General features: G+C 42.0%; 1 long non-coding RNA gene across 1 annotated transcript in view; it reads right to left on the bottom strand.

Moving 5' to 3' along the window:
• The window catches only part of LOC139037180 (uncharacterized), a 110,597-nt gene that overhangs the window by 23,516 nt on the left and 73,698 nt on the right, over nt 1–13,383 (bottom strand). Inside the window, exons 3-4 of the long non-coding RNA XR_011490027.1 lie at nt 3,917–4,058; nt 2,123–2,262 (exon numbers count right to left, since the gene is read on the bottom strand). This is a non-coding gene — a long non-coding RNA (uncharacterized lncRNA). The remainder of the gene's footprint in view (nt 1–2,122; nt 2,263–3,916; nt 4,059–13,383) is intronic.

Genomic DNA, 13,383 nt, shown 5'->3' with positions numbered 1-13,383 from the left:
TTACCTAATTTTTTCAATACAAACAGTAAGAGGACAAGAGTGAGTAATTGCCCTCCTATATATTTGAGGTATTTGAAATAATAAAATCTCTTTTAAATAGCAATTATTTTCTAAGAAACAAAAGACATCAATGGGACTGTGCATAAGCAATTATGTATCATTTTAAAGTAGAATTATATATTTGTCAGAGGATCTTAATAAGAAAGCTTCCCTGGTGGCTCAGAGGGTAAAGCGTCTGCCTGCAATGTGGGAGACTGGGGTTCGATTCCCTAGGTTGGGAAGATCCCCAGGAGGAGGAAATGGCAACCCACTCCAGTACTCTTGCCTGGAAAATCCCATGGATGGAGAATCCTGGTGCAGGCACAATCCATGGGTCGCAAAGAGTCGGACACAACTGAGAGACTTCACTTTCACTTTCTCCAATAAGAACGCTACATACATAATTGTAAACACCACTGTCCTCTTTCTTAAAGTTATTTTAAACATCATTTAGACTGTTTCTACCCAAGTTTATCATCATTTAATGCACAAAAATTTGTTGAAGACCTCATATAATGGAGTGACATATATTAATATACTATGATAGCATATCCTCTGTAAGAATTATTATATCCTAAAATAATCCATTGGCTATTTTATAAATGAAAATCAAGTACCCTAGAATCCTGTGTTTAGCTAGGGGTGATATGATAAATATCACAACTCTCCAAGATCCTTTATATCCTCTGAGAAAGCTTGCCTGCCATCTGTTGCAAATCTGCCTGCCTGGCCTCCCTGGTCTCTCTGGTTCCTATCTCAATGCTTCTGCCCAGGCTCTTTCCCCGGATACATACTGTTCTCTTCTCCCTTCAGCTCCACCCACCCAAACTCACTGTTCCTCTCCAGTTCCATATCCAACAGAAAGGTATATATTATCACTTCATGAGATACTTATCTCCCTCCTCTGAGCTCACATACACTCTTCTAGACAATGCCTTCATTTTTTCATTTACTCAAAAATGTTACATTTTACCTATTTGGGAAATATGTGGACGTTTGGTAATTACCAACTGCTGCCTTGTATTATAGTTTTCTGCACCCCTGTCTTATCTTCCCTTATTAGCTCTTACACTTTACTTGAGTGCAAAGGATGTGCATTTTCGGTCACACGGTGCATAACACGTGCTAAGTGGATGAACAAGTTTGCCTTTGGCATGGCAGGAGGGCTCACAGAAGGTGAAGCATGTAAGCAACATGTGATTCAGTTATCAAACAAGTGTCTAATCTAGTCGGGTGTATTTTGTTCACCAGATTTCCCTTGAACAATTTTTTTTTTTTAAATGTGCCTTCTGCAGAGGATGAATCATGAGCCCTGTAAGAAATAGCGGTTGGAGCAGTGTATTCACAGAGTGCATAAAATAAGTTTTCAAACCTCCAGCTATTGGTAATTGTCAATCATTTTTAAAAGTCTATCAATTTAGCTCATATGCTGCTAGAACTCTGTGTGCTTGAATATCCCTAAGGACACCATATATTCCTGAGATTATTGTGTTTATGGATCTCTCAAAAGCATGGAAGAGACCTCACGGAGGCTTGTTAAGATAACCAACAGTAAGCAATATCAGATGAGGAAGGGTAACGGCACTAGACCATTTGTCTTTCAGTTTGGAGGGCAGAGAGATTGATGGTGCTTCCCCATGATCACTACAGGCTGCAATGCCTGTCTTAAGAACTGGGATGTCTTATCAGCACATCCACCACCTGTGGTTGTTTAAGAAACAGAGCCTTGTGCCAGAGAACAAGAAAACAGATGTAGGTATGACAGAACCTGTGTCCTCAAAGTGCTCACGGTGTTTGGGGTGGGATTCCTCCTGGTATGGGTCCATCTCCTGACACCGGTCTGTGTGGAGCAGGGCTCCCTGAGGCTTGTCCTCACTCAGCCCCAGCTGGCAGGTGGTTGCCAACCTCCCTCCCTCTATGGAGGTGTCTCCCAAGACTGTGGATCCTCTTCCTTCCCCTCTCCACCTGTCTTCTCTGAGAGCTCATCTGTTTGCAGCGCTTCTTCTCTCACCAGGATGTAAATGACTCCTGAATCTATTTCTCTACTTTGCATGTCTATCTCTCTACATCACAGGGTACTTACTGCATGCTGTTGGCAGGCAATCATTACTCAGTAAATATGTGCTGCCTGATTGTAGAATAAGATGGAAGTAATCTTCTTTCAGGTAAATGCATAAAGGGTTTTTCTGGGTCAAGATGGCCTTGCCCTTCCAAAATTCAACACTAGAGAGAAAAGGAGGAAATTACTATAGGGAAACTCCTTAGAGGAAAGGACTGTATAATTTTTGTTCAGTATCTGCTGTTTTATCAGCTGAGCATTGCCTTCTTGTTCTGGAATTGCTCCCTCTCCCTCCATTTAAAATTCAGAAGAGCCATGTTACCCTGTGACCCTGTACCATACCTGCTAACTGGGCATTTGACTAAAACTAGGTTAAGGGCACCCTACCCTAGGATTTTTTAACTTGGAACTAAGAGGCATTCTCTCCATTTGATGTCTAAAACTGGTAAATATGGAACTTCATCAAGTCAGTAACTTAGGAAATGTTTGCTAAGTATCTACTCTGTGATAAACACCTTGCAGTGAAGAAACAGAACAGAAATCTGACTGTTACTAAAGAAAGACAGACGATAAACAAGCATGCAGTAAGTAGTCATATGGGCTTCCCTGGTGGCTCAGTGGTAAAGAATTTGCCTGCAGTGCAGGAGACGTGGGTTCAACCCCTGGGTCAGGAAGATCCCCTGGAGAAGGAAAAGACAACCCACTCCAGTATTCTTGTCTGGAGAATCCCATGGACAGAGGAGCCTGGTGAGCTATAGTCCATGGGGTCACAAAGAGTCAGACACAACTTAGCGACTGAGAACACACACAAGTAGACATGATTTCAGATGTGATAAGCTAGAAATCCACTGTCGAAAGGAATCACTGCATGATTACCTACATAATTTTCACTCAGACTAGGCAGGAAACAAAACAAAGCCAGAATAGAGTGCTCATTGTGACGCGTGCCTATTTCTCTTTATCTTTGCTGTGGTTTTTTAACATGAAAACAACAATAGTAAAAGTAACTATAGTAATGGCTCCAACACAGTGAAGTGGTTCAAGGTGTCCAGCAAGTCATTCAATACAGTCAGTATCTCAGTTAATCTGAACACCTGCCCTTTGTGATAAACACTGAAAATTGGCCTGATTTTATAGATTCTATAAATGGAGAAATCGATTCATAGAGAAGTCCGGTATGCAGTCAGGGAACAGAGTGGACAGTAGAATCCCACACTAGAACCCAGGCTGCCTCCCTTCAGCATCCTGGCTTTTACCCCTCACTGTACCATACTGCTATTGAGCAGCCTCCATGTCCAGAAACCATGATGAATAAAGGACATCTTGCCTCAAGGAGCTGACAGCCCAACCAGGGAGCAAATCCATCAGGGCACAAGTGTGATACAACAGCTGTTATCACACAGACAAAATTTTGTGGGACTATAGGAAAAACTGGGTGGGGGCTTCCCTGGTGGCTCAGTGGGAAACAATCCACCTGCTGCTCAGGAGACATAGGTTAGATCCCTGATCCGGGAATGTCCCACATGCAGCAGAACAATGAAGCCTATGCACCACAGCTGTGGAGCCTGTGCTCTCGAGGTCAAGGACCCACAACTACTTAGACCATGTGCCCTAGAGGCCGTGCTCCACAAAAGAAGCCACCACAATGCGAAGCACCACAACCCCATTCACAGCAGCTGGAGAAAGCCTGTGTGCGGCAATGAAGACCCAGCACAGCAAAAAATAGATAGTTTTTTTTTTTAAAGAAAACTGTGTATGGAATGTTATTCTCAGCTCCACTGAACCCTCTGGAGTCATCCAAAGGCCAAGTCCACCTACCCGCACGCAGATCAGCTCTGACCTAGTCGTATCTGCTGCTTCTTCAAAAGACAGGATGTTGGTGAAGGCCCTTCTGGGTGAAGAGTGGATGTGGTGGTTCTTTTCTGCCCTTACATCTGGAACAAGTTGTCCTTGGTGTCCGCTGAAAGTGCAAGAGATAAAGAAGCATGACTTCTGTCCACCTCCCAACCTAACTCACCTTTACAACTTACTTAAAAGAAGGCACTTGGGAATGTTCTCAGGACTTCCTCCAGGCAAATGTGCTGGTACAGCCAGTGCTGAAAGATGCATTGCTCCAAATATGAATTCAGCATCAAATGGAAAAGCGCTTCTTAACTCTCCAGTCCATGCAAAATTATATTCCAAACTCCATGAACTTTACTGGGATTTTTCATTTCTTTTTTCTTCATTTCACTTTAACACAATACATTTCCACTAAACTGACTGCCAGTGAATTAAAGAAAGGATGGCCAGAATGGACAGTTTCCTCCTTCAGTCATTCATCTCATTCTCACATTTCTCGACCCTCCGTTTTGGCTTTCCTACTAGAAAAAACCCAGGTCAGGAATTCTGTCTACCAGGGCCCAGGGCAGAATGAACTGCTTCTCGAAGAATCCACGGCCTGTGGCCTGAGCAGCAGCCTGCAGGGAAAAGGGCGGGGGCAGGAAGAGGGGCCGGGAAATGTAGCAGAAAAGTGGGTTAGGAAGACGTCTTTAGAGTTCTCTTAGAAGCTAAAGTGCTGGAAATTGAATGTCAGAGCCCAACCAGGTTTTCCTTCCCCAAGGGCACCTTTTCTCATCTGGAGAAATATTAAGTTCATTTCGACACTGCTCTCCTGGAATTCACAATTGATATCAGTTCAGGGAACAGTACAAACCCAGGACGGGTCCCTCCTCTGTGGGATCTTCCCAGGCCCCTCTCCTGGCAGGGTGCGTCCTGCTCTGTCCCACTAGCATAGACTCCCACACATCCTGAGCCCTCAAGGTGCCTTTACATCCCACCCTAACTTTCCATGTTCGGCCGTGCCTCTGGCTAGATTACAGAAGTCTGCTCACAAGAATATATATAGTCAATAATGCGGTGATGCATTTGTATGGTGATAGATGGTAACTAGACTTATCGTGGTGATCATTTTGTAGTGTATAGAGGTATCAGATCACTATATTGTGCACCAGGAACTAACATGGTGTTGTAGGTCAATTACACTGTAAAAGAAACAGCCAAACAAACTCACTTAAAAAGAGATCATATTTATGGTTTTCAGAGGCAGGGGTTGGGGGCACAGGGAATTAGATAAATGTTTTCAAAAGGTACAAACTTCCACATTATGAGACAAATAAGTACTAGGGATGTCATGTACAATATGATTAATGTAATTAATACTGCTGGATGTTTTACATGAAAATTGTAGGAGAGTAAACGCTATGAGTTCTTATCACAGGGAAATGTTTTTGTTTTTATTTTTTTCTCTATATGAGATGATAGATGTTCATCAAACTTTTTGTGGTCATCATTCCATTATGCATGTGAGTCAAATCATTATGCTGTATGCCTTAAACTTATACAGCATTATATGCTAATTATCTCTCAGTAAAGCTGAGGCACAGGGGAAGGAAAGAACCCTGTCTCATTCCTCTAGAATCCTTTGGAATTTGAAGAGAATGAAGACCATAGATGTGAGGCTAAGTACATCTAATTTAAACTCTGGCACTTATATCCATTAGGTGAGGACTGACTTGGGCTATTTAAGCCCTCAGGGACTCCATTTCCTGATGGCAACCCACTCCAGTATTCTTGCCTGGGGAATCCCATGGACAGAGGAGCCTGGCAGGCTACAGCCCACAGGATCGCAAGAGTCAGACACGACTTAGTGACTAAACCCACCACCACCACCACAAGGAGAGGGAGTAATACATGCCTAACCAAGGTGTTCCAATCATTAACAGAAAAATTAAATTAACTCATATATTTTGAAAGGTTGCTATGGGGTGGACACTGTTCTAAGCCATGGCATGCATTATTTTCTTTAATCTTTGTAACACACTGTAATCACAATCTGAGCTCTACTATATGGATACAGAAATTGAGGTTTAAAGAAGTTAAATAACTTGCCTAAGGTGCTTAACCTGGAAGACACATGATAATCATAATAATAACAATGACTATGCTTTGGAAAACTCAGCAGTGGCCACAGGACTGGAAAAGGTCAGTTTTCATTCCATTCCCTAAGAAAGGCAATGCCAAAGAATGCTCAAACTACCATAATTGCAGTCATCTCACATGCTAGTAAAGTAATGCTCAAAATTCTCCAAGCCAGGCTTCAACAATATGTGAACCATGAACTTTCAGATGTTCAAGCTGATTTTTGAAAAGGCAGAGGAACCAGAGATCAAATTGCCAACATCTATGGGACCATCAAAAAAGCAAAAGAGTTCCAGAAAAACATCTATTTCTGCTTTATTGACTTTGCCAAAGCCTTTGACTGTGTGGATCACAACAAACTGTGGTAAATTCTGAAAGAGATGGGAATACCAGACCACCTGACCTGCCTCTTGAGAAACCTGTATGCAGGTCAGGAACAACAGTTAGAACTGGACATGGAACAACAGACTGATTCCAAATAGGAAAAGGTGTACATCAAGGCTGTATGTTGTCACCCTGCTTATTTAACTTATATGCAGAGTACATCATGAGAAATGCTGGGCTGGATGAAGCACAGGCTGCAATCAAGATTGTTGAGAGAAATATCAGTAACCTCAGATATGCAGATGACACCACCCTTATGGCAGAAAGTGAAGAAGAAGTAAAGAGCATATTGATGAAAGTGAAAGAGGAGAGTGAAAAAGTTGACCTAAAGCTCAACATTCAGAAAATTAAGATTATGGCATCTGGTCCCATCACTTCATGGCAAATAGATGGGGAAACAGAAGAAACAGTGACTGACTTTATTTTGGGGGGCTCCAAAATCACTGCAGATGGTGACTGCAGCCATGAAATTAAAAAATACTTACTCCTTGATAGAAAGTTATGACCAACCTAGGCAACATATTAAAAAGCAGAGACATTACTTTGCCAACAATGGTCTGTCTAGTGAAGGCTACGTTTTTTCCAGTAGTCATGTATGGATGTGAGAGTTGGACTACAAAGAAAGCTGAGTGCTAAAGAATTGATGCTTTTGAACTGTGGTGTTGGAGAAGACTCTTGAGAGTCCCTTGGACTCCAAAGAGATCCAACCAGTCCATCCTAAAGGAGATCAGTCTTGAGTGTTCATTGGAAGGACTGATGCTGAAGCTGAAACTCAATACTTTGGCTACCCTGATGTGAAGAACTGACATGGAAAATACCCTGATGCTGGGAAAGATTGAAGGTGGGATGACACAGGATGAGATGGTTGTATGGCATCACCAACTCAATGGACATGAGTTTGGGTAAACTCCGGGAGTTAGTGATGGACAGGGAGGACTGGCATGCTGCAGTCCATGGGGCCACAAAGAGTCAGACACGACTGAACTGAACTGAACTCTATGCCAGAGAAGTGCTGACAATTTTACCTCTGTTGTCTCATGTGTTCCAGATAGGAAACTATATCTTATGAAGTAACTTTCTGTTGCTATTTAATCATTATGTAACAGAGAAGAGATGTATCTCCAGATCTCTGAGTCAGATCCTCTGACCTTAACCATTATCAACTGCCTAGATATCAAATGTCTATAACCATTCTTTATAGAGTAGCTCCATTCAACCACAATAGAATTCTTAGGGAGAGAATATAGGTTTCAAGTCTTGTTAATACTAGGTCTGATTTTCTTTTTAGTTTCTTCATGGAGAAGGGCATAAAAGAGAGAACAGTGAGGAAGATTTGGGGATGTGTAGAACTTGGTCTCAATTGTACAGATCTTGAAATGAAGGCTAGTTCATCACCTCCTTAATTTGGGAACCAAAATCCATAGCATTAATTGCAGGCTCCCAAGGTGTTAGAATCCAGAGTAACATCAAAAAAAAAAAAATGGATTCAAAGCAATTTTTTTTTCCACCAGCTTAATTGCCAAAACAATGGTAGGCATACAAACAACTAGTAAGGGAGAGTTAAGTTGTCATTGTTGTTATTCAGTTGCTGTGTCGTGTCTGACTCTTTAGCATCCCATGGACTGCAGCACAACAGGCTTCCCTGTCCTTTACTATCTCCTGGAGTTTTGCTCAAGCTCATGCCCATAGAGTCGGTGATGCCATCCAGTCATCTCATCCTCTGCCACCCCCTTGTCCTCCTGCCCTTGATCTTTCCCATCATCAAAGTCTTTTCCAATGAGTCAGCTCTTCATACCAGGTGGCCAAAGTGTGATCTATTAACTTGATACAGCATCACACAACCATGAAAATAGTAATTATGAAGACTAGGAAAAGGCACAGGAGAATGCTTGGAATGTTACCATATAATGTTATCTGATAAAATACAATGTCATGTGCACCTTATAAGGACATCTGCTTAAAATATAAATATATATATGAAAGTGAAAAGCAGAAGTTAATGTAAAATGAGTTAAATATTTCTGCTCTGTGTGATGGTAGGATTCTGGGTGATATTCCATAGATTTAAAACAACGTCCTATTATTTTGACTGTCAAACAACAGAATTAAATGTCCAAATACACGCTGGACACTGTCCCAGGGGAGTTCCATGGAAGAAAAGGCAATGACTAAGCACATGTATTTTTCCTCACCATTATTTCTCTGCCCCATAGACACAAGGAAGACTAACAAAGAAAATCAGCACATGTAGTATTCAGAATAGGTTGCTCTGTTGCCCACAAGACATATCTATATATTATGTTTATCTAATGCTTTCATAACGCAGGTATGTACTATATGTATCCTCACAATACAATTTTTCAAGATAAATGCAGAAGACATAGGAGATGTGGGTTCAATTCCTGGGTTTGGAAGATCCCCTGGAGTAGGAAATGGCAACCCATTCCATGGAGAGAGAAGCCTGGCAGGCTATAGTCCATAGGGTCACAAAGAGTTGAACATGACTAAGCACACCCCCACACAGAATATTTAGGAATCTCTTGTTCACTGGGACAGGAAGGTAAAATGATGGGTCCCTGACTTGAACCAGACTCTTCACAGCTAGCCCAGGGTTCTTCTCACTGTACCAGGCACTCTCTATACCCTGATGATAGCAAATACCAGCTTGTGCAATTGAAGCTGTGACAAACTTAGACAACGTATGAAAAAGCAGAGACATTGCTTTGACTACAAAGGTCTGTATAGTCAAAGCTATGGTTTTTCCAGAAGTCACGTATGGATGTGAGAGTTGGACTATAAAGAAAGCTGAGCACTGAAGAATTGATGCTTTTGAACTGTGGTGCTGGAGAAAACTCTTGAGCATCCCTTGGACTGCAAGGAGATCAAACCAGTCAATCCTAAGGAAATCAGTCCTGAATATTCATTGGAAGGACTGATGCTGAAGCTGAAGCTCAAATACTTTGGCCACCTGATGTGAAGAGCCAACTCATTGGAAAAGCCCCTGATGGTGGGAAAGATTGAAGGCAGGAAGAGAAGGGGGCGACAGAGGATGAGATGGTTGGATGACATTGTTGACCTGATGGACATGAGCTTGAGCGAGCTCCAGGAAGTAGTGAAGGACAGGGAAATCTGGAGTGCTGCAGTTCATGGGATCACAAAGAGTCAGACATGACTTAGCGACTGAATAACAACAGTCTGAAAAAAAGATGCCATCGGGGGACTTCTCTGGTAGTCCAGTGGCTAAGACCCTGTTCTCCCAATGCAGGGGGCTCAGGTTCAATCCCTGGTCAGGGAACTCGATCCCACATGCCACAAGTGATGATCCTGATGATCCCATATGCACAGAATATTGAAGATCCTGTGAGCAACAACTAAGATCCAGTGAAATGAAATAAATAATTTTTTAAAAAGATGCTATCAGAAATGGGGAGACATTTAGGGCAGAAATTATTTCCTTATTTACTGAGAACTTTTTTTTAACAAAACCACCTCTAAGCTGGCCCCGGGAAAGCCAAAGAGGATGCCCAGTTCTCACGTCCTTTCCTTTCTGCTGCACCTGCATCTACAGCCACCCTCTGTTCTTTTAAGCCCTTTCCCTTTTTTCCAGTATCTCTCCTATTCCTCTGTCAGCCTCCTGTCTCTGAGCTAGGGGGGTTGGTCCTGATGTTCTCTCCCAGGCTGACTCAGATCTTTAGCCCTGATCTCTCTACAAAATTAAAGGCTTAATATGACCCAGCAATCCCACTTCTGGGCATACACACCAAGGAAACCAGATCTGAAAGAGCCACATGCACCCCAATGTTCATCGCAGCACTGTTTATAATAGCCAGGACATGGAAGCAACCTAGATGCCCATCAGCAGACGAATGGATGAGGAAGCTGTGGTACATATACACCATGGAATACTACTCAGCCATTAAAAAGAATTCATTTGAATCAGTTCTAATGAGATGGATGAAACTGGAGCCCATTATACAGAGCGAAGTAAGCCAGAAAGATAAAGACCATTACAGTATACTAACACATATATATGGACTTTAGAAAGATGGTAACGATAACACTATATGCAAAACAGAAAAAGAGACTCAGATGTATGGAACAGACTTGTGGACTCTGGGAGAAGGAGAGGGTGGGATGTTTCAGGAGAACAGCATTGAAACATGTATATTATCTAGGGTGAAACGGATAACCAGCTCAGGTTGGGTACATGAGACAAGTGCTCGGGCCTGGTGCACTGGGAAGACCCAGAGGGATCGGGTGGAGAGGGAGGTGGGAGGGGGGACTGGGATGGGGAATACATGTAAATCCATGGCTAATTCATATCAATGTATAACAAAAACTACTGTAATGATGTAAAGTAATTAGCCTCCAACTAATAAAAATTAAAAAAAAAAAAAAAAAAATTAAAGGCTTAAACTTCTGCATCAGAAAGTAAGATTGGGAAAAAACATTTGGGAAATCATAAATTTACATACTTCTGTTCAACAGCCAAGACATCATTGCTCTCACCCTTACTGTCTGTGTACTTCTGGTCCTCAGGAGCAAAGGACCAGGTGAGCGGGACACCTTATCTGTGCATAGCCCTGGGACAGACAGCCCTGAGAGGGAGGCTCTCTGCTTGATGTCTTCATAGCTTCACTGAGAGTACAATAGATGCTCTATGTGATGGGGCCAACAGTGCATGCTACATGCTTCTTCCTGCCAGTACTGTATGCAAGATGGGGTTTGTGTGTGTGTGTGCGTGTGCATGTGCGTGTGTGTGTGTGTGTGTGTGTGTGTGAATGAGAGAGAATAATTCTGGGAAGTCCAGTTTGGGCCATTTGAAATATATCAAACATCTATGTCCACAGTAACCTGGGATTTAATTTCCTGCCCCAGCCTCTCTGTTTAACAAAGGAAGAGCCTGCCTATCTCGTAGCACTTTTCCTTTTATTCAAGTTAAGCCTTCTCTCCTGCCATGGTTGTAGGTCATGACCTTGGTTGCTCCCTGCAGATTGAAAAGGTTGACTCCTAGATCTATACGTGACCAGCTTAATTCTAGAGAGACTGTCTGAAGTACTTCACCGTGGTTGAGTTTCCACGTCATTTATCACTGACATCGTCTCATGCATGAAAGTGCAAGGAGATTTAAGGAGCTGGCATTTGCTCACAAGGTCTTCTTTACGGGAATGGTCCCTAACATGCTGCTTAACTCACTTTGTCACTGAAACATAACTCCTCTCCCCAGCATTTCTGTCTTCCCACTGAATAGCAAAATCCTGAGTAAGTGGGGAGCTTTACTCAGAACTCGTATAAGTCCTATTGTACTAAAATATGCAGACACCCAAGGGGCAAGGTCACCACCTGTTTTGACACTCTAAATCCCATGCCTCAAAAACAGCCAGAAAGAGCCTGGTTTTGTAAGAGCATGTTGCTTGAATAATCAAGAAGCCCTCTGACACCACCTAGAAGATAAATCAAGAAAACATTACTTTTCTTAGTTTGAAGAGAACCAGGTTTTGTTTTGATCTCATCTGGAGTTTTGCCTCTTTGATTTATTTTCATTTTTCAAACCCACACCTTATTTTATTCTATTAAAACTGAAAAAAAAATTAAAATCAAGATAAAATCTTGATGAGTCTATAATTAATTTTATGAGATTCTTCATTTTAGTACTTTGGCCACTTGATGTGAAGAGCCAACTCATTGGAGAAGACCTCGATGATGGGAAGAATTGAGGGCAGGAGGCAAAGGGGGTGACAGAGGTTGAGATGGTTGAATGGCATCACTGACTCAAAGGACATGAGTCTGAGTAAACTCCAGGAGATAGAGAGGGACAGGGAAGCCTGGTGTGTTGCAGTTCTTGGGGTCACAAATAGTCAGACATGACTTAGTGACTAAACAACAACATTTTAGAAATAGAATTTCTAGTTTCACAAAAACAAGCGACTATAATAGAAGCATTCTCTGGTAAGGGAGTCAATATTTAGAATCATACAAGTGCAACGAGTCAAACTGAGTTTCCAAAACCAGAAGTCACTCAGAATTGACATTTTCTCCAGAAAAACAGACACTACATTCTGAAATATTAATACTCTATTCAGTTAACAGAATATCCTCTCACAGGTTCTGTACTCAGAGTTTGAAAGGTCTGATATAGATCTACCCTGTTATATAGGCACTCCAAGAACCAGTCCCAACACACACACACATCCACACACACCCACACACATAAACACAGGCACACACACAGGCACACACAGACAGTTTCTGACATATGGTCCTACATTGCCTCAGTTGAAGACATTTATTTATTTGAAAATTAATATACTCTGAAGTTTTGATTAGTCCTTGAGAATGAGCCCCTCTCTGGAAGAACATATATTAAACTAGTAAGAGGACTACTTGCTAGTAAGAGGACTACTACCCACCCTAGAGATAAAGCTTCTGTGACATTTATGTATTAGACTTACTGGATTATTTTAAAACTTCTTGATGATTATAAGTGAAGATACATCCCATTTAATCTATTTGTATCTTAGCTACAGAGAACTAATGAGTCATTATTCAGTTTTGCCATATACTTAGATTTGTATTGCTGTCTGTTTCACGGTGGATCTGCTCATTTCGGTCAATGTATAGTAGTAATATTGGTGAATGTATAATGAGCACTTACTAAGTTCTAGGCTCTTCACAAGAACTACCTCATTTAATAGCAATGCTTTATTTTCCTCATTCACAATTGAGGAAAGTAAAACAAAGAGAGCCTAGGTTACCTGCCCAGGTGATACAGAGTCCAGGAGGTCTGGCTCTGGATTCTCCAGACTTCACTAGTCTACCTTGCTGCCTTGCTGCTGGTATGGGAACTAGCTAACCAAGCCTTGCCCTCAATGTCTGCTGCTGCTGCTACTAAGTCAGCTTCAGTCGTGTCGGACTCTGTGCGACCCATAGACGGCAGCCCA

The sequence above is a fragment of the Odocoileus virginianus genome, chromosome 2, assembly GCF_023699985.2.
Source record: "Odocoileus virginianus isolate 20LAN1187 ecotype Illinois chromosome 2, Ovbor_1.2, whole genome shotgun sequence".
Classification (NCBI taxonomy): domain Eukaryota; kingdom Metazoa; phylum Chordata; class Mammalia; order Artiodactyla; family Cervidae; genus Odocoileus; species Odocoileus virginianus.
Note: the sequence above shows the minus strand (reverse complement) of the source record. Positions and strands in the feature narration are given on the sequence as shown.